Source organism: Gavia stellata, chromosome Z (assembly GCF_030936135.1).
Source record: "Gavia stellata isolate bGavSte3 chromosome Z, bGavSte3.hap2, whole genome shotgun sequence".
Lineage (NCBI taxonomy): Eukaryota > Metazoa > Chordata > Aves > Gaviiformes > Gaviidae > Gavia > Gavia stellata.
The window spans coordinates 3,476,917-3,504,525 of record NC_082637.1 but is presented as its reverse complement, the minus strand read 5'-3'; the positions used below and the strand labels follow the sequence as shown (position 1 = coordinate 3,504,525).

Here is a 27,609-nt window from a genome sequence, read left to right as displayed (position 1 = left end):
AGAACACAATACCACAGTATTATGACTATTTGAAACCTGGGAAACTAAGCGCAAGCTAGAAAAGCAGAGGGTGAGAGAGAGGAAAACGCATGAGAAATGTGGGAAAAAACTGCAAATCCACCCAGTGTTGGATTCAATTTTACAACAAGTGTCTGACTCAATCAGCTATCGGCCTCGGAACAGCAAACCAAGCCAAAAGCAAACTCATACAGTGAACATTAAAAAGGACTTGTTGGGTTTTTTGGTTTGGGAGGGTTTTTTGGTGGTTGGTTTTTTTCAGGGGGTGGCAGTGGTGGGTGGGTTTGGTTGTTTTTTGGTGTTTTGTTTTGGTTTTTTCTTATTATAATTATTTTTGGGGTTTTTTTAAAATAGAAAACTCCTCTGGCTTTTGCCCAGGGCACTGCCCTGGTACTTTACTGCTGCGGTCAGAAGGGGCGGGAGCATAGCGGGATTTTCAGTAACATCTTTTGTCAACACAATCAGACAAGATTGGGGAGAGAAACAAACATGGAAACATGTTCACAAATATCTTGGCAAAGTGAGAGCAACATTTATTTGCAGCATTGATTTTGACAACAAAATGATCAAGCTAGTCCACTGAAGAAAAATGCTACCGAGACCAAACCGATGGCTCAAAGAAACCAGACGAAGAGGATGGAAAAGACAGAGAAGTTTTAAAAATTGAGTAGAAAGGAAGAAATAATTTTTCAGCGCATAAGATCACAGGATGATTCAGGCTGGAAGGGACCTCAGGAGGTCTTGGGCCCAACCTCCTGCTCCAAGCAGGGGTCACACCAGGTTGCTCAGGGCTTCATCCAGCTGAGTCTCGGAAACTTCCAAGGATGGAGATGGCACAACCTCCCTGGGCTGCCTGCTCCACTGCTCAGCTGTCCTCACGGTCCTCGCACAAAAATATTTCAGTAGGATTCCAGATGCTTTTATTTTCTTTTCAAACTAATTCTTCTGTTACAAAATGGAAAAAAATTCCCCTTCCAATCCTACACGTTTTAAACAGGATTAAGGGAGAAAGACAAACAGCAAAAAAGTTTTCAGAAGTAGAAAATGAATTTTTCAGAAAGAAAAATGAGATGTAGCGACACTGATATCTGATCCTTTAATGTCACATTCACTCCTCCCTGTACCCTCAACAGATTTAAAGTCAGGTGCACAGGGTTGTTGGGGTCATGTTTCCAAGATGCCTACATGCTTAAAGAGGAGGTATTTTAAATTAAATAAAGAATACCTTTAAACCTAGTGCTGGCAAATGCAAACATTTTAAATCAATACTAGCTTTACGTACCAATATCCAAGTTACTTTTACTAATACAAAACCAGCGAGTCAAACACTTGGCAGCTGTACTTGCCAGTCATTATTTCTTTTGCAATGAAGTCGCTAGGTACTCATCCGCAATCTGCGCTACGCCTACCTCTGCACAAGGCATTGCAATATGCATATAGGGAAAGCATGCGTCTGTTTTAAGAGTTTATCATAGAAAATAGAAGGAAAAATATGAACCCTGAAAGAAAGGTATAGAGAACAAAACAGATGAAGAAGGTAATTACATATAGTATACTATATAACAGTTAGGAATGGCTAAGGAATGTATAAGGTAATCCATTGAGGTGAATTTATGATACCGGTCTAGCTACAAACAGCTTGAATACTTTGACAAAGACAGTAGTCAGAGTAATGTGTGATTCTTCTTGGAAAAAAAAAAAATGCACGACGATCACACTCACGCTACCCTGGACAATAATGCCTACGCAGTCACGTCAACGGTGGGCAGAGAGACGATTTACCAGGAGAATTGATCAGTGTTCTAAGTTTGGAGATGGTGTAATGGTAAGACAGTATTCTGAATTTAACAAAACTCTGGAAAATTGAAAGTGAGAAGTTTTTCAAGGGTCAGGTGTCCAAAAGTGCTCATGCACCACATACAGATATTTCCAGGAGAAACTATCTCCCATTTATGCACTGCAGAAGACATTTTAGATCTTCAAGTAATGATCTTGGTAGAACATGAAGTATGGCCCATAAGAACAACTGGAGCTGCTGACTGCCAGACATTTCTGGAAGTCTGATCGCTATTTACTGGAGGGTTGCAGCCAAAAGTTTTCAAATAGCTCCCAGCATACTGCAGAATACTCTCTGGATTTATCCTGATAACCTTGTCCTCAAATTATTTTTGGTTTACTGTGCACTCAGAGAATTGCAAGTATTTGTTATCACAAATTTATGCACACCTTGACTAACCTCCCTTTCAGAGAGAGGGAAGAGAAACCTTTTAAAGCCCACTTAACAACAGGGAGGTTTGACAGATTCCACAACAGGGCTGCCAGCAGGAATTCCTCTCCACAGCAAAAAGGCCAAGTATTACTTTAATGGGGTTTAGGTTTTCTGGGGGCTTTTTTTATGTAGGTAGATATATTTTGGTTTTAATATATTAATTTTATTTTATAATTATAAGAATTTATTACATATATAAATTATAAAATCTAATTCATTTAAGATTATCAAATACCTATTAAATGTCAACTATAAACATATAAATAAAGCAGAATCATTTATAAATACACATTTGTAATGCACGGATAAGTGCAAATTTTCTTCAAGTACAAGGGTTTCTCCTATAGGCAATTTGCTGCTATTCCGTGCAACGGGCTCTGCTGCACTTCAAACTCAACATAAGACCTAACTTGAAAAAATGTGGTGTTCAGTTACTGAAATAAGTGGTAATAAAAACTTGTAACACTTTCCCATTCTCCTCTTACTGCAATGCCGATCTGTTCCAGTCATGAACCACAAGATACACAAGCAACGCAGATGTTCACAATTTCAGGCAGCTGCCAAAATCATGGTTGTCCACACTGTGCCTCAGTTCCCTTCTCTGGTTTATACAGATGATACCAACACTTGCTCATGGCTATCCATTTTTTCTATGGCTCAGATGATCCTATCATAGGTGAGAGCACTCAAATTTGCTCATTGCAGGGGGTAGAGGTAGTACCCTACCAGAGATGGTAGATGCCCCATCCCTGGAAATGTTCCACATCAGGTTGGAGGGGGCTCTGAGCAACCTGATCTAGTTGAAGGTGTCCCCGCTCATTGCAGGGGGGTTGGCCTACATAACCTTAAAATCATAGAATTGTTTAGGTTGGAAAAGACCTTTAAGATCATCAAGTCCAACTGTAAGCCTAACCCTGCCAAGTCCACCACTAAACCATGTCCCTAAGCACTGCATCCACACGTCTTTTAAATACCTCCAGGGATGGTGACTCCACCACCTCCCTGGGCAGCCTCTTCCAATGGTTGACAAGCCTTTCAGTGAAGAAGTTTTTCCTAATATCCAGCCTAAACCTCCCCTGGGGCAACTTGAGGCCGTTTCCTCTTGTCCTGTCACTTGTCACTTGGGAGAAGAGACCAACACCCACCTCTCTGCAACCCCCTTTCAGGCAGTTGTAGAGAGCGATGAGGTCTCCCCTCAGCCTCCTCTTCTCCAGACTGAACAACCCCAGCTCCCTCAGCCGCTCCTCATCAGACTGTGCTCCAGACCCCTCACCAGCTTCGTCGCCCTCCTCTCAGTTGCCAAAACCACAAGATAATTTTCATCTTTCTGTTCCCTTACTTGTTGAACGTATGCAGCTCAGTTTCCATGGGAAGCATCACGACAAGACATATCCTAATTCCATGACAAGACATATCTCTTTTTGGAGGACTTCAGAGCTCATTCTTGCCACCACTTGAGGGCTCAAATCCAGACTTATGTTCAAGTCCAGTATTCAGGAAGCAACAAGGGTCAGCTTTACCATGGCAAAACTCAGCATCTCTCTATCTGTGTTGAACCAGGCAACTACCTGCAGCAGTTCCAACCAGCTCCTCTACCAGAGCGTTCAGGAGAGCATTTCAAAGCAACCAAATAAAACCCCAAATATACGTACAGTTGGGAAAACTCAGTGCTACACAGTTTGGGAGTGCTCTGGCTGCCACTCACATTTCTGAGAAGACTTGCTCACGCTCCTTGGACCTCGCCACCTCTCCTTGATGCACACGTGCAATGGGCATGTTGTTTTTTAATCCACCCCAGCCTGTCCCTATTTTTGCTCTAAGCTGTAACATTTTGTAACGCAGTGAGGTAACTTCCTCCTCTACACTACCTGCTGTACCAAGGATGAGAAAGTCCCTGAGTGTTAATTCTCTTACTTGAAACCTGGTCCACCAGCAACTCGATGAAGCAACGGCAGGGAAAGTCCCCCCAGCGTCCTGGAACAGGCTCACAGACTTGACGAGGGGTGCCGCATCCCAAACCTCGCTGGCATGACGCTCTGGGGAACACGCTTCATGAAAACTCAACGTTCAGACAATTTTGCTGCCAGTTTTTCAACAAGTTTCTGCTCAATGTATGCAAACAGCACGTTTCAGAACCCTGTAACTTGGCCAGATTTAGTAAACTTTAAGGGGATTGCAAATGGCATATCTTTGTCCACGGTTTCACTCCCCTAAGCCCCCCTTCCCAAATCTCAAGAGCCTGTTCCAAGGCATGAAGGCTCTAAAACTCCTCAATAAAACAGATGTAAGAATCCAGCATTGGTTAAGTAACATTTTTCCCTAACCTCATTCTCAGAAACAGAAGAACTGTTTTCAATTAAAGCCATGCCAAAAAAAAAAATTAAAAAAAATCAGCTCAAGGAAGATACTCAGCATGAAAAGTTTGAAAAACAAATTATGAGCAATTGAAAATTGGATTTCACTACAGCAGTGCTCTGTAGGCTTGTCTACAGGTATCACTACCGGCTCCAGCCATATGAACATTCTTGAAATGGTACTTTTAATGATAAGGCATTGAGAAAAATGGCAGTACTGAAGAATGAAGTCCTATCCCTAGGACAAGCGTATCACAGACAAACCAGGGCAAAACTTTTCATTATCTTGACTAGCAGAAAATGTCCCCGCAGCTGAAGGAATCCAGTCTGCCTGCTCGCTCTGCAGAGCGGGACATAAATTACTGCCAATGTCGATGAGCTGTTTTATGTTAGCACCTGCCCTTTGGCTTCGGTCTCTGAACTGAAGTCAACTCCAGAGGCATCAGATAGTAACAAGTTTTTGTCACCAGACACCACGGTTGGATCCAAACCAACAAAACGGAGCTGCAATACACGATACCCTATTTGAAGTCCTCTTATGCATCTAATACCTATTAATTTGCTTGCCTTTTGGGTAAACGGCCAGCGTGGAGGGAATGGTGTTGGGAAAGGTTTTGGTGTATCAGATTTGCTGACTACAAAAATACAACACTATGGGGGGAGAAAAAGGCTGACTAAGCATTACTAAACTCTGCCTGTATATACACACTTTTTCATAAAGAGATTTTTTTTTCCAACTAAAATTGATAGCTAACATTGAAATTATAGAGAAACATGTGCTAACATTCATCAACTTTACTATTAAAGACTAAAATTACATATAATGTATTAAGAAAGCTCTGGTTCCAAATACTGACTTGCCAGTTGTTATTAACCTACCTTATGGCATGAATTACATAAAGATTCACATTTATTCCAATATGAGAAGTTACATTTAGAGGCATTTTAGTTTGTCTCTGGCACGCCTGTTCAGTTCCAAAATGTTTCATGTTGATGGTTGGACTTGATGATCTTACAGGTCTTTTCCAACCTTAATGATTCTGTGATCTTCAGTACCCAAAAATGTTTTGCCACAGGGCAAGGGATTCCTTTAGGCTTTTCCTGTTCATAAGGATTTTGCAGTAGTGCCAAACCATAAAGAGTAAAGCGTTTGCTCTCTGGGAGCACAATTAGGAAATACTGAGAACTACCCATGACTGCCTTCTCAGCTATCATCTACAATAGGTCTAAGCCCACGATTGAGAAAGAGAAGTTAATATAGCTTCTTAATATAACCTACAATGTAATTTTCATCCTGCACAAAGCCAACCCAAGCGTTAAAAACGCCAATTTGAGCAGCAGGACTGCCTTTGAGGGTGACAGCTGGCACCACTGCCTCCAGGGCTACTACACTCGCTTTTGAGAAGTCCCTCAGATTTTCACGGAGTTCTCTCTTCTGCAGAAACGATTTGGCCAGCCCTACCCAACGAAGCCAGCCCTACCCAACGAAGCCAGCCCTACGTTGTATACAAGCTTTGTAAGCCTTCAGCACCTGCCACTTGTGCAGAGCAATCCTTTCCAGGCTACCTGCTTTTGAGTAGTTAATTGGAGTATCGTAATATTTTTTTGCGAAAATATTTCCGCTACCCCCAGCATTCACTGGCACAACCATTACTCAGTCAACTTCACACAAAATCACAAACGCTGCCAAGCTGTTTGGTACGTACGCTGTCTTGCAAGCCACAGCATGGAGAGCTGACAGCAGGACCTTGCGACCGACCCCTGCCCAGGGCTGGCACCGGCGGGGCTGACCCACGGCTGCGGGCTGCCTTGGGGCCTGGGCACGACGGCATCCCGACAGCCTGGACACCCAGCCGAGCTCCCCTTCCTGCTCTTCTCCTGCTCAGCCGCTCTCTTACCTCCCATAATCACCCTTATTGTGGTGGGTTGAGGATATCATCGCTCTTAACACACAATTTCAAGCTCTGTGAACTGAAATACTCGCATACTGAAATATTAAATGGTATTTGTATCTATCAGAATAATAGTTGATCTGATAGAGTTTCACATTAATTACCTTATTGCAGGGGTTCTTCAGGAATACTGACAACACGCTTCGTCAGAAAGGAAAATGGATATTGATTGCCTACGTCCTAAACTCCACTTAGCAAAACAAAGAATTACAATTAGCAAGACCAGACAAAGAGAGACGCATACATGCTCTACACACATGTTAAAATAATCTGAAATTGTTAGTTAAGTGGGAATCTTACACAAGTTATCACGTGCGAACAGCATGTTTTATTAACCTTGAAGCAAGGCCTAGCAGTTAAATCACGAGGATAAAGATCAGGACACTGGAATTTTATTCCTAGTTGTAATGTCAACTCATTGTATAATTTTAGTCAAGCTGCAAGCATGTTATTTCCTCTGTTTCCCCTATCTGTAAAAATGAGAATTTTCTACTCAACAAGGAAGGGCATTTACCGCTCAATGCCCTTGGCCTGAACGTGCGCTGTTTGGTCTTGTTAAGGCACTGGACAATATCCATTTATCTTCTCCCCTGAGATCGCAGCTCAGCAAGGTACTTGAGCACAAGAACAGTTTCACTGGCTTTACCAAAACTACTCTCATAATTACAGTTTCCCACAGAGGCAGGGAGTGAAGTAAGATTTCTGGAAACAATCCTTAGCTTTATAAGTGATTTCTGAATCTGGACCAAAGAACAATTATCAGCAAGTAGTAAACTACCCAGCTTCCCGATTACTGCTTCGCGAAATAAAAACAACACCGGGCTGGCACAAGTCAGGGATGGGACCGACAGCTGCAGCAGGAAATCCTGAGCTAACATCCCAATCGCCTAAGACATCTCTGACTCACTGAAGAGAGTCAAAATAGATTATATATATTGGAATAGATTATATATACATTGTGTATATATGCACACGTATACATACAATTATATAAATATATAGATATCATGTATAAATATATAGAAAGACAGATGATCTATTGACAGGCAGTCTGAGAATGCCAATTGCTGAGAGAAGCAGTTCCATAAATATAAACTACTGAGACTCAATTCAGAAGTCAGCAGTGAGATACATGGATAAACCTGAAGCCAAACTTGAAATTATACAAGCCAAAACATTTTTTTCCTAGCAATATTTTTATATTCTCTACACTTCATATATCTATATTTAATATATTAACATGTATATTTCTAAAAACATTATCTTTGTTTATATTTATGTAACAAATCATTCTTAAATAAAATTTATGCCTATCTTAATTTTTGTATCTCTCTGTATTTTGATACCTACAAGGTATATATTTGTATATATACACTAAATATATATTGATAGAGTATACTAGGTCATAGATATTTATATTATAAAATTATTTATGTTTATAGATTTTATATCAAGTCACTGTATTTCTATTATATAGTTTCTCTATTATATACATACACACGCAGACACAGAACTAGTGGGTATCAAACAACTGCCAACTGCTGTGGTGCCTAAAAACATCTCCCATTCTTGGCAGAATTAATTTGACCCAAATTTTCCTTCCAGCTGAGAGTAAACTCTGATGAAACCTCCCATATTTCTCTTGCAGACAAGGAAAATCTTTGCTCAAGGTCATGATCTGATTTTCTTCTGAAAAACCAAAAACCCACCAACCTCACATAGGTATTCCCACAAGCGTTCTTAATCGAAGTCCATTAACTATAAAACGTTCAGAGGATTCTTCCCATTTCCAAGTATCTTATCAAAATGGAATTCATTTTGCTAGTTAGCAAGTTCAACGTTGACATAGCATTTACTCAAAAGATTAGAAACAGGTAAGAAAACAGGCTCAGCTTATGAAATGCTTATAGATGGCAGTAAGACAACTTAAAAAGTCACCACATTAAGGACTCAGCGAGGATGTATCTCAGATATTAGAGGCCCTGAACAGAACAAAAAAGCACCGTGACTCAACTGCAGAGGAAGGAGACTATTAAATGTTAAAAGATTAAGCCCTTTCCAAATCAGGAAAGAAAAAGGTACATAATCTTTGGCAAGTTCAGTGCTAAACCATATCGAGTCAAGCCAAAAATAACTTGGGAACAGCTTGCTAAAGGTATAAAAATTAACAGTAAAAGCTTTTTCGAACAATCGAGAGTAGACAGCTCCTCAAAGAGGCCAAAAAGCGATGGAGGCATTAAGGGAGCAATGCGAGAAGGTCAGGCTCTAGCAGATGAGCTAAATGAATATGTTGGATGCATTTTCCAACACACTCTGGATACACCATCAGCAGATCTGATGCAAGACCAGTGGAAGGAACAACTGCTGCGGTGTCCCCATTCAGCCTCTTTCAGCAACAGGCCACCTTCAATCAGATTAAGGCTCAAGGAGGCTGACTTTGGAGAAATAGCCTTCAAACGAAGGGTCAGGGGAAGGTTTAGGAAGAAATTCAGAATAGCCACAAATCATCAAGACCAGAGTGCTCACCTGGTAGTGCTAAAGTAACTCTACTATAAAATCGTCCAACAGAATGAGTCTGTTAATAGAGAAGCATAAGCTGGTAACTGCAACATCAATCTGTGAAGAGCTCCTTTGGTTGAAGGACACGACATCTCCGTACCTTCACTGTAGGCAATGCATAAGCAAAGCAGTGACTACAACCAGGAGACACATAGATAAATTATGACTTTTGGAGAAGATTCAAAACAGGCTCTTACATAGCTAAGTCATACCTATTACAAAAACTGCACTGACCCTTCCCCTTTGCTTAACATTTATCCATATGTTCATCTTGCAGACCTTCCAAAACTTTCTGAAGGATTCAACAAACAGGAGTAAGAGCAATCTAGTTGATACAGAGCACAAGTCAATGGGGTTTTTAATATAGCTTCCACCAAAACCAGCAGCCCCTTCCCTTGGCACATTTCTTCCCACTTTCCATACCCTTCTTAAAAAAAAAAACAACCCAGTATGTCTGCAGCCACACAGGAAAATGAATTTCTTCAGCCAAGTTGAGGGGAAGAACAATTTTCAGCTAGCTCAATTCTCTGCGACAGCTCACCATGTGGCCACACAAATGCAAATATGAGCAAAAAACAGAGAGGCAGAAACACGCAGGCAAAAGCGGTAGCATGTGGTTTGAGCGTCTTTCAACAGCAGCTCATTCTTCTGTTGGATTGAAAGTGAATGCAGAATTGCACCTACTACAACTGGATTTCTAAGAAACTTTGTCTTTTGTTTTTAATAAAATCAAACTTCTGAAAGAATAAGAAAAGCATTCATAAGATTTAACAGGGACTAAATAAAGGAATAAATAGTCAGTTTGCATAATGAAGGCAGATTATCCATAGATTACCACATGGCTAACGGGGGTACTAACTCCTCTGATTTTCCATACATACCTTGGAAACCAACAAAGCACTCGGGTTAAAATCTGATGATACAAAAATCTAATGCAGATCATCAAATCTAAAGTGACTACGAGTCACAAAATAATCTCCTGATGGAACGCCAGCTAACTACTAGGGTGATAAATGCAAGGTAGGACATATATACACATGGCGGGGTAAGAAATCTAAGCTACACACAATAACAAATTCTAAATTAACTATTTCCATTCAAGAAAAATCTCAGCACCATTATGGATAGTCCCCCGGAGTGTCAGCTTAAACCTTACAGTCACGCAAAAGACAGAATGATTGATCTTCAGATCTCTTGAATACAACCACCCTTTCCCCCACGCCTTTGATCTGAGGCTGGTCAAAGTGAAATCACCGGAAGACGTTCAGATGTTCTGATGGTGGGAGACCAAAATGTAACAGAGTGGTGGAGAGGGGACAAACCACCACCCTTTAAGCCAGTGCTCACCCACATAGTGGTCTACCCATCTAGAGCATAACACCCCATTCAAAGATGCTACGGGAGAGCGTCAAAAGCCTTAATAAAGGGCAGGCAGGCAACTTCAACCGCTCTTTCCTCATCCACAAGCTTTGTCCTTTTACCATTGCAAAGGCAATCCAATTGGCCAAGCACAACTTACTTTTGCTCCAGCCGTCCGACTGCTGTAGCTAAACCAGCACCACTTTTACAGCTGCAATAGCACGCTGGACGAAGACTCAGAACTACACAATTTCATTTTTAAGACGTGTGGCATTTTCCCACAAGACTCAATATCCACATCAAGTCCTGATTCTCTATATGGTCTACAGAGCTTCAGGTGTATAACTAAAGCAATGCACATCCTTCATTTTTACTGTTCATTTTAATTTCATGTCTAGGAATCCTCAAAGTAGACACAATTACAGCTAAGCCAAGCGTCTCTTGCCTGAGTTTATGCATTTAAGAAACGCATAAGCAGCTATAGAAACACCTGCCTCCACAATAAGGGATGTTCCGACATAGTTATTGCAGTAAAAGCCTCAGTTCTAACTCAAATACCTAAAATCAGTATGAAGTTGTGTAAACATGCCTTATATACTCGAGCAGAGCCTATGGACCTCATCAACTAGTTTTCAATCACCATTTGGTATAAGCCCAAAAGAGAAAAATAAAACACGGTGCTGCTTAATTAATATCCCAAACACAGCATTAATTTATTTGAGGAAGATGTGAATTAAAGGACTCCAAAAGACATTCAGAACAAATTTTAAAAATAAAAGGTCCAATATATCAACTATTATGTCCCAAGCTTTTATTACCTCCCACACTTCTCAAACAGACATAAGAGTTTAATGATAAGACACCCACATGCATGCATGATCACAATTTATGGATAGCAGACCACATTCAATTCTAGTTAAAAGCATTTGGCATTCTAGCAGATTATAAAATCCCTTCCTACGCTTGAGAAAGGATACAATGACGATTTCCATAACGGACACCACACTTCATAAGGAATTATGTCTAGCATGACACCCACACTAACCAGACAGAACTGTAAATTTTAATTTATACAGTCATTATTCCTTTTCAAAGTCTGCCTCCTAAGGAGCATAAAGCGACAGGGAAAATGTCAGTTCTACACAACACAGGGATTAATTTGTACATAAGGTGCAATAATTACAAGTATTACAGGTTTCCATCTTTAGCAGTTGCCGTGTGCTTGTTTCAAGAATGTGCCAAACCACAGTGACAATTTAATTTAAAATTAATTAACTGGAGAGCTCTAAATAGATGCCGAAGCAAACTTTTGCACAGTTATGTGCTTTATGAATTGACTACTGCAATTTGCAAATACGCTGGCTCTTGACAGACTGATAAGATGCTGAAATGACTTTAAAAATGACTTAAAAATATCAGGGCATGCCATGAGTTTTAAGAGACTGGCGGTGGTTGTGGTGGGGAGAGAGAGTGCAAAACACAGAGGGGAAAAAAGATGCTATTAAAGAGAGAGGAAGAGAAATGCTGTAACAGTGATTGAGAACACATTATTTTCCAATACACAAGCTGCAAAAGCGCACAAGGTTATTTTTTCTTCTTCCAGTGAAAATACTAAGAAGCCAAATGGCAAAGATAAACATTTTCTATTTAGCAAGAACAAAAATTCCACAAGTAGCTACAAATTATGTGACAAATCATTAACCTGACTAGACAAGCTACATGGGAGTATGCTTGAAACATTTTAATTCTAATGATCTTGAAATTAGTGATCAGATTTTATTCTTCATATACTGTTTAAAGTAAGTTTACCTAAACCTTCATTTCTGAGAGACTTTTACAAGTAGACAGAGTGCAATGAGGGAACAGAAAAACAGAGGAGGAAGAGACAAGGCTCTCACAGTCTACGATTTGTTTTCTTCATATCACTTGATGCACCCTATTTCGCAAACCTACACAGTCCCCGGAGAGCTCATATTAAACATAATGTATTTTCGAGTCATGAAATAGCACTAGCATAAACGGCAAGTGCACTCACATCAGCCACACTCAGTAGTTTTCCCTGCATTTGTTCATTTTAATGCTGCAATTAAATCACTCGGTTGCACCAAATGCTGTCACCAGGACTTTGTTTTGCGACTGCTACAGCAGCTAAAAATTTTTTGTTTGGGAAACAGGACAAGAATTTTTGCAAAGCTTCAGAGTGTTTTAGAACTCGGGATAGGGCAAGTAAATAGATCTCAGAAAGGGGGAAAACGTATATAAATCTTCACTAATAAGCAATTCTAACCAATACAGCAATTATAACAAAAACGGAGTGACAGCAGCCAGCGCAAGTTAAAAGTTCACAGAAAAATTAAACAGAACATTGGGCAAGAATAGGAACGTGGCTAATGAGCACATTTTCCATCTATGCTAAGACTATTTCAGGACAACTTTCTTAATTGCAAAAATGTAAAATGCTGCACTTTCAGTTGCATAAAGCCTTTATATAATAAGCAGTTCTCTAACCTAGATTACATGTAATTCCTGTCCAAGAACAACTGCTAGAAAAATCAGAGCCTTTGTAGCTTCTGTCCATCTCCCAGGCTGCTCTGACCTAGAAGCAACAAACACCACCTTGAAGGCTATGTTGTGCAGCAAACCCTTCATTTAACCTTTAATAGAAATGACAGCACAAACAATCTCCAAACTGAAAAACAGAGGAGGAAGTCAAGGAGGAAAAAAATGCCTGAAATCAGTAAAGGTTTGTCCGTCACAAAGTGAGATTATGTTTAAGCGTGCTGGCAAACTCCATTCAATCATCGCCAAACTATTATTCAGATTCGTTGAAACAGCAGGCCTACCTCTAGAAGTTGTGGCGTGCAGAGCTGGGAATTGATTTTGGGAGCAGATGCTCCAGATGCTGTTCGTGAGACCTTGAAAGACCAGTGCTTCTTCTGAAAATGTCAACAGAACACTTTGCCTCCTCTCCCTTCTTGGTCACAGGCAAAGTAATTTTACAAAGTCGAACAAAAGTCATCTTGATCTTTTTCTGATTGCAATCATCTGATTTGTTCTACCAAATGTTTGGCAACAGGAAAACCCATTGATAATCTGAAGTAAGGTCAGACTTTGTAGCAACGGAGTCCCCTGTTTGTTCATGTATGGGAATGTGTCTGCCTGGAGCAGTGCCCAGACTTGCCATTATTCTCCTAACAGATCTGTTTGGTTGGTTTTGGTTTTTTTTAAATTAAAAAAAAACCCTCCAGATTTGTTGCTGTTAATTTGTTTTCTTGCAACTAAACAACTGGATCATTGAGGAAACGTGCAGGTAACTTATTTTACCGTATGGCGATACACGTTTGAACCAAGTCCTTCATCTGCATGCTCAGAGTGCCCCACCGCGAACAGCAACCATCCTGTTTCTGTTCCCAAAAAGTTACCTGCTTTTGAGCACAGAATTTGTTTCCAATATCCATAATTTCAACTGAATTGAGATTCCTCAGTGAAGGTGTGATTTTAGAATAATTCTGGACTAGTGCCCTGAGAAGCTCTGAAGTCAGCCACGTGCATGTTTGGATGAAACGCAATCTCTTTATATCTTGGCTCTCCACACTGTGAAATGGAAAAGCAGCACTCACTTTAGCAGGATTAAGGAGTGGTTTTGCTTTCATTCCCATTGCCAGAAGAATATCTTGGTCTAACAAGCCTACGCAACCTCAACTAAGTATTAATTTCAAGCAGTCCAACATCATTGTTCCAAAGACTTGATATCTCAAATTACTGGACTTCATAAGCACAGGTCAACTAGCTAGTCGTCTTCATCAGATTATTAGGAAGAGAAATTATTTTTACTTTTTCCTCCAGAAGACTGCAGGTGATAGAGCTGCAAGCAGCCGGTTCACTTCCTCTGATCAGCTGTTTGAAAAGCATATTTGGGATCAATCCCGCTTGCCAGAATTTAGTATATATTCCATACCAGGACATACAGCTTTCTAGCAAATCCTCTGGATAAGGAAAATGCATATGTTTTTAGCAGTATACTTTTATATTTACAATAACTACTTTTTCTTCAGGGAGATACTTTCCAGCCCAAAGGAATCTTTAATTCCATTACCTAGCAGAGGTGTTGTTTAGATACACGCAGTTGTACAAATCATTTTTGGGGTAGTTACTAGTTCTCAGAAGTGCGATATCAAATTCTGTTGATCAGAGCTGTCACAGGCATTCCAGCTGCTGTGCCCGATTGCCACCCCCGCAAGATCATAAACAGTTTACTAATATACCCTAGCAAGTACCCTTTAGGCAATTAGTTGTTAAACTCACTACATTTCAAAAATTGCCTCTTACTATAGTACTTCCCAGCCCACTTCTCAAGCTTGTCCAGGTCCCTCTGGATGGCATTCCATCCCTGTGTTGTACCACATGACATACCTGGCCTGTAAGTGGAAGGCTACACCATCTTCCTTCTTCAAATCCTTACATGTTGTGACTCTACATTTGTTCTAATCGTGGTTTTCTGATTGTTTTCAACATAGTTGTTTAAAAAAAAAAGCTCTAGTCCACCTGGTATACTAGGAAAAATGAAATGCTTCCGTATTTCCTCCATCACTATAAGTTACAGAGCATCGTCAAGAAGTGTCCCTTCTTCCCTACGAGCATTCACTACCTTTGCTAAAGGTGAAGAGTTGAAAGTTTAGGCTCTGATCTCAAAAGATTTCCACTGAAGCTACCGGGATGCTGCACGAGCACACAATGCCTCTGTGCATAACCGCACCTCAGAATCAGCACCATATCCAGTTTTAAAGCCATAAATACATGTCCTTTGCCACGTAGAGCAATAGGAAGGCTTTTATACCACACAACCTAGAATTTGCCAGTCATCTATGTTTAATGGCAATCCTCAGGGTCTGTTCTCGCTTGAGAAAGAGCTGCGTAGCTTCTGATATGTTTACACAAAAACTTCAAAAGCGAAGTATTCAGAGAGTAATGTAAGACCAGCTTATGCAGCTGGAAAAAAGACAAGCCTTCAGGCATGCAGCCTCTAGTTAAATTTCTCTTTAAAGAAATTACATGTTCCTTTGCCAGTCCAAAATAAAAGTTTGTAAGCCTGATAACTATAATACAGGCTTTTCCTTCAGAATGCAGAGGAAAAAATAGCTAAGACAGTTCTCAGCAAGTGATTCACTTCTCATATTCTACTGGCTAACCCTTCTCCCCACTTCTTCTGAATTTCATTTCACAAAGCCATGTATTCAGGCAGTTATTACATGACTGGTACAGTAAGAACCAGTTGCGAAAAAGCTGTTTCTTGCCTGCAGAGTCCTAGTTCCTTTAAGCCCTAATTCAGATCTGCTGAAAACTAGCTTGTTCTAAAGGCTCAACAGAATTTAGAAGTCAACCTTTTCCCAATGTTCAAACCCAGCTATATGGCAGACATCACAGGGTTTCTAACAGTTAAATTTCTCTAATGTACATACAGCTAGGGCTTACGTACTGACAAGACACTGAGCGGCAGAGTAGAGCAAATTCGGTTACTGAGAGGGAGCAGTTGAGGGTCCTGGCAGTCCCCCAGGCAGCCTCTCCCGAACCTCAGCACCAGGAGGAAGGGTGGGCACACACGTCTGCATTTTGCAGGAGGAGGAGTTGTAACAGGATTGTAAGAGGAGAACGTCTCCATTTAATGAAAAGAAAGGCAAGACCTCAGTTTCCCACTCCCCAATTCTCTAAGAGAAGAGAAAGGAGGAAAAGAAAACAGAAATCCCAAAGAAAATGAAAAGCAAATCCCCGTGTAAGCCGTGCCTGCTGCCCCTTCCTAATATCCTTCAGCCACAGCACTAGCTGTGAGCATCCACGAAGACATCTCACTTGTGTAGACGCTGCCTGCTACAGACACAAGTGACACAGGATGGTGATCACAGGTCTCACGGTGGAAAGAAAGATCTGATGCAAAACATCCTCTTGACAGCCCTGCAGATCCCAATATAACCGCTGTGTGTTCTAGGAACGGAGTTTCTGATTAACGCCTGCACATTTTAAGTATGCTCTTCACAAGATGTGAAGTGCAAAATAAATCCAGGAAGCCAACCTTAAATATGTTATTGAAGCCTTATTACTCAGTGCCAGCTGAAGCTGACCTGAGAAAGCTTACTGATAAAATTCTTTCACCCTCAAGCACCCTAAAGACTTGTACGTTGCTCCAGACACATGTTAAAACCTGAAGTCCTACAACAACTGTTTAATACAGAAGTAAGACTCACGTACGTGCATGGCAGAAATAAATGGTCATAAACCGATTCTGCATGTTAGCTGCAGCATAAAATCACCTCACTTAATGTGAGGGTTTTGTATGAACTAAGACCAAAGGGAAAGTAAAAATTTTCAGTTCAGTCAGACTGAGACTACAGGTCTGTTATTTATCAGCTACAGATTCACATAATGCTGAGCAAAAATCCAAAATATTAGCAGGAATGCTAAGAAGTTTAGTCTTTTAACAATTATTAGGAATTACTCCGGAGTTAGACTCATTCTGAAATTTTTCATTTAGACAGAAAACCTTGCCCTGTTCCTGACCACAACTCTCTCATGAAACCTAGCTTCCGAATTTACTACCTACGCTATTCAGCAGAAGAGTGACAAGGTCTCAACTCTGTCATTATTAATATCCACAACAGGAAGACAAGGTTTGGATCTCAGCCAAGGAAAATCTGTCCACTGAATTGCAGCAGTTCCCCCGATAACAGTCTACTTCAAACCCCACAAAATGCTCCAAAATGAATGGAAAAGAGGGCGACGCTTGGCACAAAGGAAGAAATACTATCCAGAGACCGATCTAGAAAGGCCAAACATGAAAGCATCTGCTTAACACGCTAAATAAAAATAACATGCAGGAGCTTGTCAGACCAACATGCTCTCCATTTTGCATGAGCAAGCCCCTAATGATACTCCAACAAAGGAAGTTTGTTTACCATTAACTTTTTTGTATATACATTCACATGGGGAATGTTATGTCCACAACAATAATTTACACCTAGGCAAGAGCTTTCATGTCAGCCAGCCAAATCATAGCTGAGTTAAAGAGATATCGGAGAGCCATTTCCTCCCTACTTCTACTCTGCCTTCCCAGCCCCACGCCATCCCCGTTCCTTCTATCCTACAGGACAAAAACAGGAGATGGAAAGGACCAGAAGATAATATGGGAAACTCATGCAATAAGGGATTTGCTTCTGTGCCTTCCTCTCCAGCCTCTCATGTATCTAGTCCTTCTCTTACATTCCACGATGAAAGAGATACAGCTATAAGTTTATACTGCTTAGCTTTATTAAACTTAAATATTTGTTGGTGAAAAATTAAATGAGTAAAGCTGTATTCCAGCTATGGTGCTGGTAACAGAATTTATATTTCAGGATCCCAATACTGTTCTCCCAGTAAAATGGTTAGAGAAATCTTCCTTTGGGTGCCAACATCAAAGTCTTTAAGCCCTCACCTAAGGTTAAATTCCTGGAAGTTTTGCCATCCATAGATGGTTTGGGTAGCACATGTATGGTATTACGCTTCGCATACACCCCTGTGTTATTCCAACTGCAGCAACCAGTCTAATGAGTAATATTGCCTCTCTCTACAAACCTCCCCTTCCTAGATCATCACAACTATACCACCAGGACAACTTTAAAGCTATTCTTGTGAGACTCAAAGACCTTCTCTTGTGGACAACCTTTGGGAATGCCACCATATTACACAGTCATCAGCAAAGCATCCTTAGCACAGCCGACACCAGCGAAATGCCATTTCTTCCCACTTCCTCCGGCCCTTCACCCACAGTAAAGCGCGGGAGGGCAGAACGGTCAGGGTGAAGCTTAGTCATTAAGTCTGTCCTAACGTGGCTGCGCCCTCCCAGCGCGCACAAAAGCGGCACATCACTTCAGTCTGAGCCATGTGCCCCCACCCGTGACAGGTACGGCCATCAAGCAGACTGACGCAGCTTGGCAACAGCACAGCTCTGGGCTTGGTGCAAATTCGAAATCCAACTAAAAATCAAATTACGGAGAAGCAAGCAAAAATTCACACTTTCCTATAAGGATAATAAGTGAATTTCCATGTAATACAGAAATTTATTTTTCAATAATGGAAATCCATTCTTTTCACCAGGATGTCTATTCCTAGGTGCCACATTCTTTTCTTGTTAATAGTATTTTTCTTTCCCCAAAGTGAGTCACTCTGGAAAATGCCACTCGCTTGAAAGAGAAAAATTGACAAACAAACCCAACTGTCATGAAAATTAATGTTCGCTGCTCTATACTACAACTACCACATACCCATAACTTAAACTTCAATCAGAAAAGAAAAGTTCCAAATTACTCAACAATAGTAAGTGGCTTCAGGACAAGGAAATAAAATTTAAATCTGCAACTGTTAAAATAGTTTCTACTAATACACTGCTAAGCACATGATCTGTTTGGCTTAGCTCTAATTTGGCTGGGAAGTCTTTCGCAGAAAGAAGGAAAATGTTTTTGATGGCTTGTTCAAAAGGAAAAATAGCCATTTATCAGGTTATGTAAAAATCTCATACTTGTGTTGGAAACTACAGTCTGGCAGAACACATTTAATTACCATTGGCTCTTCTAGAACATTAAGTAAAAAATAACTATGTTATAATCGCATTAAGGGTTTGTCTTTGTTGGTTTAAGACAAATATTTTAGTCAAAGGCCTCATTAAAACTTAGATCATTCTTTGCAGAGCTTAGCTCCTCTGTGGGTCTACCAAAACAAGGAAGTACAGCTATAATCCATAGAAATAAAAGAAAGATGGAAAGACTTCCAAGCTTTTTTATGCTCAAATGTAAAGAGGAACATTTTCCCCTCTCGAACAAAAAATGTTCATTAGAAACTACAGCTGTCGAAATGAAATTATTTGACAATTCAACCCTCAAAATCAGAGTCAAACACTTAAGTCCATATAGGCAATATTGTAAATATGTGCTCCTAAGGACACACCCAACAAGGCTCGAGAGAAAATATACTACGAGCCGCATCCAGATGGAGTGTGGCTCCAGCAAGGTCGTACTACCTTGAAATTACAAAATTCATTACAGACAAGATTTTCATAGTATGTCCACTTATCCTCTAAAACATTTGTCTCACACTATGCAAATTCAATGTACTCTTTGCTTACTGACCACAATTAGAAAAATGCACTACACAACTGAATTAAAAACAATGTTGCACAGGAAAATAAAAATTACCAGTTTATGATCCGAGTCAAGGCTGAAAGTTTCTGTATGAATCTGCAAGACTGCAATTTTGAACTACAGACATCCTAGAGCACACAAATATTTTCATTACAGATTAATCAGATGCAAGTGTTCATCTGATTTGGAGTTTTGGCACCAGTGAAAGTTTTGCTTTTGTAATACACTTACGTTTTGCTTCATCTCCCTTAGAGCCCCTGCAAAACCTACCACAGTCGTCATATCCTCAAAGGACAGTATTCCTTTGCACCATGTATATTCCACAGCCAGAATGACATCTTTCTACTTGCATTAATGACTTCATTAACAAGGTAGTTAATTACCCACCTCCTTCTGGACAGGTTCTAAGCATTGGCAAGACAGCTACCACTTTCTGCAAGGAACATTCTTGTCTCATAAGCACCAGTATTAAATAAGAGTTCACCTGCAAGCTCCTTATGTAAACCATTCTTTAAACATTGCAGTTGAGTAAACTGACATCACAGATTAAGGCTATATTCATACCAAATTCATATACTAGATCTAATCTGTTGTGTAAAGAAAAATGTCTACTGCTGATTGGAAAGCCGTAAGCTCTGCTGTATCTGCAAGATGTATACTTAAGAAGTTCTGCTGCGTTTGTGTAAGGATTTAATTTAAGGATTTAACGCAATTAACAGGCAAGCAAACTCACTGCTCCTCTTGTCCACTTAAGTGACAGATGTTGCCTCCCTCATCTCCCAGCCACGTATGATTACGCCCCTAACTGAAAATGTACTCCTCAGTTTTTTTATTTTTAAATTCCACTCCCTTTCCAAGGCAAAGGCTGTTTTCATTTATTTTAAGCTTTGAAGTAATTTCTCCTCTCCTGTGACAAAATTATTGGTAAGGCAAATAAAACTGTTTCAGAACTTGAACTAATTCGATGATGACACACTACTTCCACAACTGACTTCTGCTGCTTCTATCAGTAGTTCATTCTATGCCCGACATAACAGGTATATGAATAAACTTCTCCTCTTTCACTTTTACATGTTAGAAAAACCTACCAGACTTCAGGAGTTACGTAGGGAGGGGGTTAAAAAATAGATTTTCATTGCAAATGCACTAAAATAAAAAAAAAATCCATCATTATTTTTATTTTATTATTTATGCATTGTAGGTGACATGGGGAAGCTGAAAGTACGTCTGTGTGTTTTCTGTTTAGTTCCCTGTTCCCTTTAGCTTCCTGCTCCTTCCCCAAAAAAAGTAAAGAAAAAATGCAAAATAATGTGGCAACTTTACAGTCCGCAGCATAGCCTCTGCATTTCTTCAGTCTTTACAGATGTGACCAGTAACTGAAAAACAAAATTTAATAACAAAAAGGTGTTGCAGTAGAAGTGCACATGCCAGCCAGGAGGCAAAGCAACTCCCCCTGCTATGCTGAACTGGGGCATCTGCTTATCTGAATGACCTGATGTCCAAACACTCCCACCCCAAAAGGAGGTACAGGAGAATCTGGCAGGACAATGAAGGGAAACCAGTTAATGTGTAATTTAATATCAAATGCAGCTTTGGATGGATTTAATCCATTAGCAGACCTGAAAACCAAAATTTTGACACAGAGCAATAAGGCGGGGGGGGGGGAATAATTTGTTGGGCTCCTCACCCTGACCTGAAACACAGCTCAGTTTCTCCTGTCCATTCATTTTCCAAGCCTTCCAAGTGACCTGCCCGTAATCAGACATGAAGCGTAAACCCATTCATAATACGGTATAAGTGCATCTGAAACCAAACAGACCATCCTTTTTCCTGATCTACTGAGCCATTTTCATCAGACAATGTGCAGCAGAAGAACATGTCTGGAATGGTACACTGCAGATGGTTTCAAAATTATGAAGAATAACTGCCTTAGGGAGTTATAAGTCACAGGTGTTACTTTAATATCCCATATTAGTGCAAAAGCCCCCACCCTTTCGGTCACATATTAACCCTACGCACTCTACCATCCAGAAGGATGGCCATCAGAAAGTTTAAGATCTGTTAATACTTTATGAGAAGCACTACAGCCTACTGGAAAAAGATGCTGAACCTGAAGACTTGAATTCCCAGATTTTGGCTCGTTTCTTAGATGGCATGGTCAACCCTCTTTATCACTTGCAACATCTTCAGAAACGAAGTGGGAACAATGGTGTTTACAATCTTCTTAAAGCATTCTCACATTTACTGCTAAAATAAATGCTATGTAGGAGACGAACACTCTTGCTGACACTGGATGGTCAAGCGCAGAGGTACGGATTTCTTACCATTCCCTAGGGATGGTCAAGTGAAGAGGTACGGATTTCTTACCATTCCCTAGGGATGGTCAAGTGAAGAGGTACGGATTTCTTACCATTCCCTAGGTGAAATTTGTAGGACTAAGAAAAACTCAAGTATACACTTATTTTTTAAAATAACTGATTATTGACATTTTATAATAATACCGTATTTATCTCTATTTCAGTTTCTGGAATTCTCTAGAGCTAAGAGAGTTGGGAAAGCATGAAATACCTCCTTTTCACCAACATAAAATTCCTTTTTCCTAGTCCTCGTGCTTGCAAGATATCAAGTTTTAAAACTTTTGTTGTTACAATGTATCAGCTTGATTCTTGGTTTCCTTTAACAAGCAATTTCCCCTGAAGAATTAAAGAAGAAAAATCATTTTTGAGCCAGTAGGTTTTCTTTCCTTTTTTTTTTTTATATTGGGTTATTTGAAGCTGCTCAGGTTTTGGAATATCAGGATAAATGTCAACGAGATAAATCACCAACACACCTCGTGAAACTTGCTGCAGCGCTCTCAGTAAACAAGCTGGAACATATGGTTTCAATTATGATTTGTATGACCACAGAAATCAGAAGCTCTAGTCACGAACCACAGCCTCGCTATGCTATGTATTGTACATACTCAACGACGGTCCCTACCCTAAACAGCTTACAATCTACATGTAGGGCAAGAGACAAGACGGATTAGCACAGAGAGAGGCTGGGGAAGAGGCAGTATTAGTCAGCATGGCAGCAGAGCTCCCAACACATGAGCCTCGACAGCATCAGGTAGATCTCACAGAAAAGAGGCTTTACAGAAGACTTAAAAACATATAAGCCTTGAGAATGTTTAGCATGAAATATTTTGTCCCTGCCATAAGGGTGGAGTGGTGGCAGCCAAGGGTCCCCAGGAGTGTCTACCTCTCCAAAGGAAAGAAAAAACACTACCATTTGCTCCCTGCGAATGTGTAAATCTCACCAGAGTCAGTGGAAGGCTTCCAAGAACTATCAAGCCCAGGACCTTAAAGTATAAATTGCTCTTCTGGGAAAGGATGCTTTGCTATCATCGCCATCAACATCTATGAAAAGAGCGGGGGTCCCAGAGGAAAAGTCTACGCTACCTGTCCGGCTAGTTCTAAATCACTGGTGGTTTACTATCAAAAATACATTGACGAAGCCTACAAGAAAGATCAAGAATTTCTTAAATAATTATACTTTGACTCTTCTGGTTCCAAGATCCTTGTGACTGAAAGCCCCAAGAGTTTGGTGGACCTGGGGCCTAGGCATGCTACCAGAACTGCTCTTGCTGCATAACTCTTCCATACTCTCGCATCATTCAAAGCCACAAAGATAAATTAGATTGCAAAAAAAACAAAAAACAACACAACATACTGTACGTCAAAGGAAGTGTGCAAGAGTTTGATAGAGAATACATCTCTGGCCTGCAGATATTTACGCCAGAGGCAATGTTTTTCTGTGCCTCTGTGATTAAGACGGAAGATGAGTTTTATCTCGTGAAAAAAGGCAATGTCCCCCCTCTCAAAGGGGACATTCAGGCACCGCTCTGACAGTAGTTCAACCGAACTTCAAACCAGCTCCTATGGTCCTCGCGGCACCACAGCACAGATTTTGGTCAGGATGGAGCTGCTCTAGAACCCAACTTCTGGGCCACTTTTGCAGACTGGGCCTGCCACAGCTACACCACTATTAATACTCAACTACTTGGTCTCAAAGAACATGCGCTTGAGTTGCAGCCACACGTTTTGCTCCAGTTCAGACACATCTTCAAAGAAACTAAGAGAAGGGTTAAAGATCTGGACACTTTCTAAATCTTCACATTCAGGCAGGTCAAAATGCCACGATTACAGTGACAAGAAGATGACACTGCTACGAACTGTAAGCAAGAAGGAAGATGAACAGACAGAACTGGGAAAAGAAGTCTCAGATCTACGTTTTCATTATGGTGAGCAAGAACAGGCAATTAAACATTGACTAAGCACCAGGGAGATAGACAAGGTTGTAGTTATGTAGCAGATCGTACACCAGATCTGTGACACATCATTAAAAGGCTCTGGTAGGTAGAAACAATCAGCCTGAAATATTTGTTAGAAGGAAAAAAGCTTGGTGGAATCATGAGAAATAACAGACACATCCTTAGTAGCTTTTTGTGCCTCTCTACTTTGACATGTTTTAATCTAAATATTACAAATCAGACTACATAAAATTGAAGAGGAAAAGATATTAACGTGAAACGCTAAATATGAATAAATAGTTTTCTTGTCAAGTTAAAGATAACCATGCAAGTGCTCCTATTAACCAGAACGTATCACCAAAAGAACCAAGAACAAGCTATAGTATATATAAAGTCACAGATGTACAACACAGGTCATCAGATGCCTTCAAGCACACTAACGCTGAATTACATAACGCAGAGTGAAGTATACACTTACATGATAGAAAGTCGTTAATGGTCAGGAATATTTGTCTAGTTCTAACCGAAGAGTACAGACATGAGAAAATGAGTAATTATTGACCACTATACACTGAATTCTGCAATTTATATTAATGCTACAACAGTACATTTATGGGCCAGATTAGTTACAATGATTGCTTAGGTGATTAATGAAGATGAAGCCGGCTACTACCTTTTCATTAGTTTCTTACAGGTACAACATTGCACCCATTACATCTATAATCATCTAAACAGCACAACCTAAGTCAATTAGATCTTACTGTTGCAGTAACTCCTGAGTACTGGAAGGTGCATTAAAGCGTGGGGTTTTTTTAAATAGCAAAGTATAAACTGGATCAACTATTTCAAATAAAACCATTTAAATGGATTTTTTTTTCAATAGTCTTGAGTAGCACTAACATTCTCCTGTCTTAGCATACCATCTGTTTGGCAGTTCCTCACTGTAACATGAATTTTATTTTGCAAGAAATAAAATGACTACTTGAAAAATTTTGCTTGCCCACAAAAAGTTCTCTCAACTTGATTAACTGTGGGCCACAAATTGGCAAACGCTAATAATACAACAGAAAAAGAGGAGGGGATTTAAAACCCACAAAAAAAATATTTTTTGAAGGTAAGTTGGTTCAACGTACCTTGTGAACCAAGAAAAATGAACTTCTAATTTCTAACATGTGAGGTCTAATCTCTATTGTCACGCATAATGATGTAATTTATTCCTTCCCAACACATCAACAACACACCATCAGATCTAGCAGCACTTCACAATTATTTTGCACACCTACAAAAAGACTGCAAAGACAAAGCAAAGTTGACTCAGCATAAAAGAATGTCCTTTATGAAGTCACAAAACTAAAATATCATTATTTCCCCCCTCATTCCAAACCCACAATTGTTTAACTACTGGAGGATAATGTAATTGGCAATACAACTCCAATCAAGGTATTTTATATACAGGATGGAGAAAGGTACTTGAACGCAGTCCGAGGCCAAACCAAGGAGAAGTAATTGGTGTGAGGATGTTGGCTGTATGATTTCAGGGTTAAGGAGGCTCATGAGAGGAAAAAAAAAACACACAGGCTACGAAGGATGAGAAGCAGGAGAAGGTTAACTGTGGGAAAGGGTAAACTTCTGCTCATATCATGTCTAATTATCACTCCTGCTGAATCACAAGGAAGGAAAGGGGGGGTGGATTTAAAATACAGTGCTTACAAGAGTTTGTTGATCTACTGCTGCTGTGCAAGTGACTACAAAATATGCGTAATACATGGTAACGTAGATGACTGTGGTATCAAGTTAAATAATTTCAAATTAACAAGTACAATAATTATCTTAGGCTGCAAAATTTCATATGAAAAATAAATGATTTTTAAAAAACCAGGCTCCCATCTCCTTTCATCCTAAACAGATTATATTTAGACTATTTCAGTAAACTTAAATACCACATAATGCTTAAAATAAAAGACACTGAGCAACATAAAAGTGAATTTTCAATTCTTTCACTCTTCTGTCAATTCTCATCTTGTAAAGACTACAAAATACACAAAAATAAACCAATACAGAAATCACGTCTGTTTTCCACATCTGCTCATTGCTCAAAACTTGCTCTGTTCCATAACAGACTATCAAATGGTGTTGCTGTCTTCTAATCTGTACTGCACTCTACCCGTGTACCTGTTTCTATACAAAACAAAGATTGCAAAGGGTTAATTCAGAGAAATTATGGATGGGCAAATATGACACATTTACTCTACCCATCCTATTGTGTCCAAGTTTCATCTATAGTCCATCGTATACAGGCAAATATTCAGACACAAGAAACAATGACTGTTTGGGCACAAACAGGAGAAAAAATAGTTCAATTTTCTAACAGGACGTGGTACTTGTTTCATCCCCTTTCCCAGGAAGGTCATTAGAAAGCTCTTTTTATAAAGGCTCTTTTACTTAAAGCTTTAAATGAAGATACTTAATTCACTGGGAGAAGAGATGGCATTTCAGGTACTCATGAAAGAAGCAACAAAATAAGCGTAGGAGTATGCCAAGGGAGTCATTAAGAGAAAGGTTCAAGAGGAGTGAAGGGGTTGGAAGTGTAGGAAGAGACAAGAACAGACGTAGGCTGAAACCTTAAGAGTTTGCATTAAGAAATGCAAACTCGATAGACAAGAAGTAAAAAGTCGGGGGGGATAGGATATCAGAGGGGCTACAGAGGAAGGCAGGAGTGGTAGCAATTTGGAAGGGCTTTACAAATCAATCAAGTAACCAGAAGAGGTAAAAAAGCTATTTTGCCTGTGGCAGCGCTAAGGCAGAAAGACACTCAAGCGTGAGGAGAGAGATGAGAGCCAAGAAGAGTAAAACCAGCAGGTAAGTAGAGATATCAAAACAGGCAGGGAGAACTGCTCTTCAGTCACAAGCAAAAGTACAAACCATATACTGAAAACGGCTTCGGAAGAACATGTTAAGAGCAATTTTCTCTAGCAATTGAAAAGAAGGAAGAGAAAGTACCTGTTGGGACTCCTGAATAAAAACGTTGTAGGGAACAATTTAATTAATATCTCTCCTCTATTTAAATAAACTGCAAGCCAAACAACTGTTTTCTGATGCATTTACGTTATGGGCACAACCCAAACATGGCAGTGGTCTACCCTGGAGCACGTAAAGTGGAAAACAGAAAGGAGATGTGTGTTCCAGCAGCACACCGAGCTGTGTGTAACCTCATCTTATGCAGAAGCAGCAATGTGTTTCGGCTACGCCACACCAAGTTACAGAGACATGCTCTTTTGCTGCCTCCATGAGGAGATCCACACGTACTGTCACAGACTGTGAAGTATTTTCTGGCAGACTACTTGTGGCCTGAACTTTAATATCCCCTAGGGATGCTGCCAGTGAATGGATTTCACAAAAGAGCAAAATAATGGTATCAGTTTTAACAGCAACTGACTTGCAAAGTGTTATTTAGTTTATTGGGGGAAAAAGAAAATAATGTACCTTTACTGTTCGCAATATATTATATTTTATTCTTATTATATGGAAAAGAAAAACCTTTGGGAAGAATTTCTGCATGTAATACATACACCAATAAAACACATCTGGTGTGGGGAAGAGGGCAACCATCAACCAAAACACAGTATATAACAAACGCAAG

The 27,609-nt window shown here is 40.0% G+C and overlaps 1 protein-coding gene across 2 annotated transcripts in view; it reads right to left on the bottom strand.

The window, feature by feature from the left end:
• Positions 1-27,609, bottom strand: part of DYM (dymeclin) — a 227,020-nt gene that overhangs the window by 149,887 nt on the left and 49,524 nt on the right. The gene's annotated exons all lie outside the window — the stretch shown is intronic.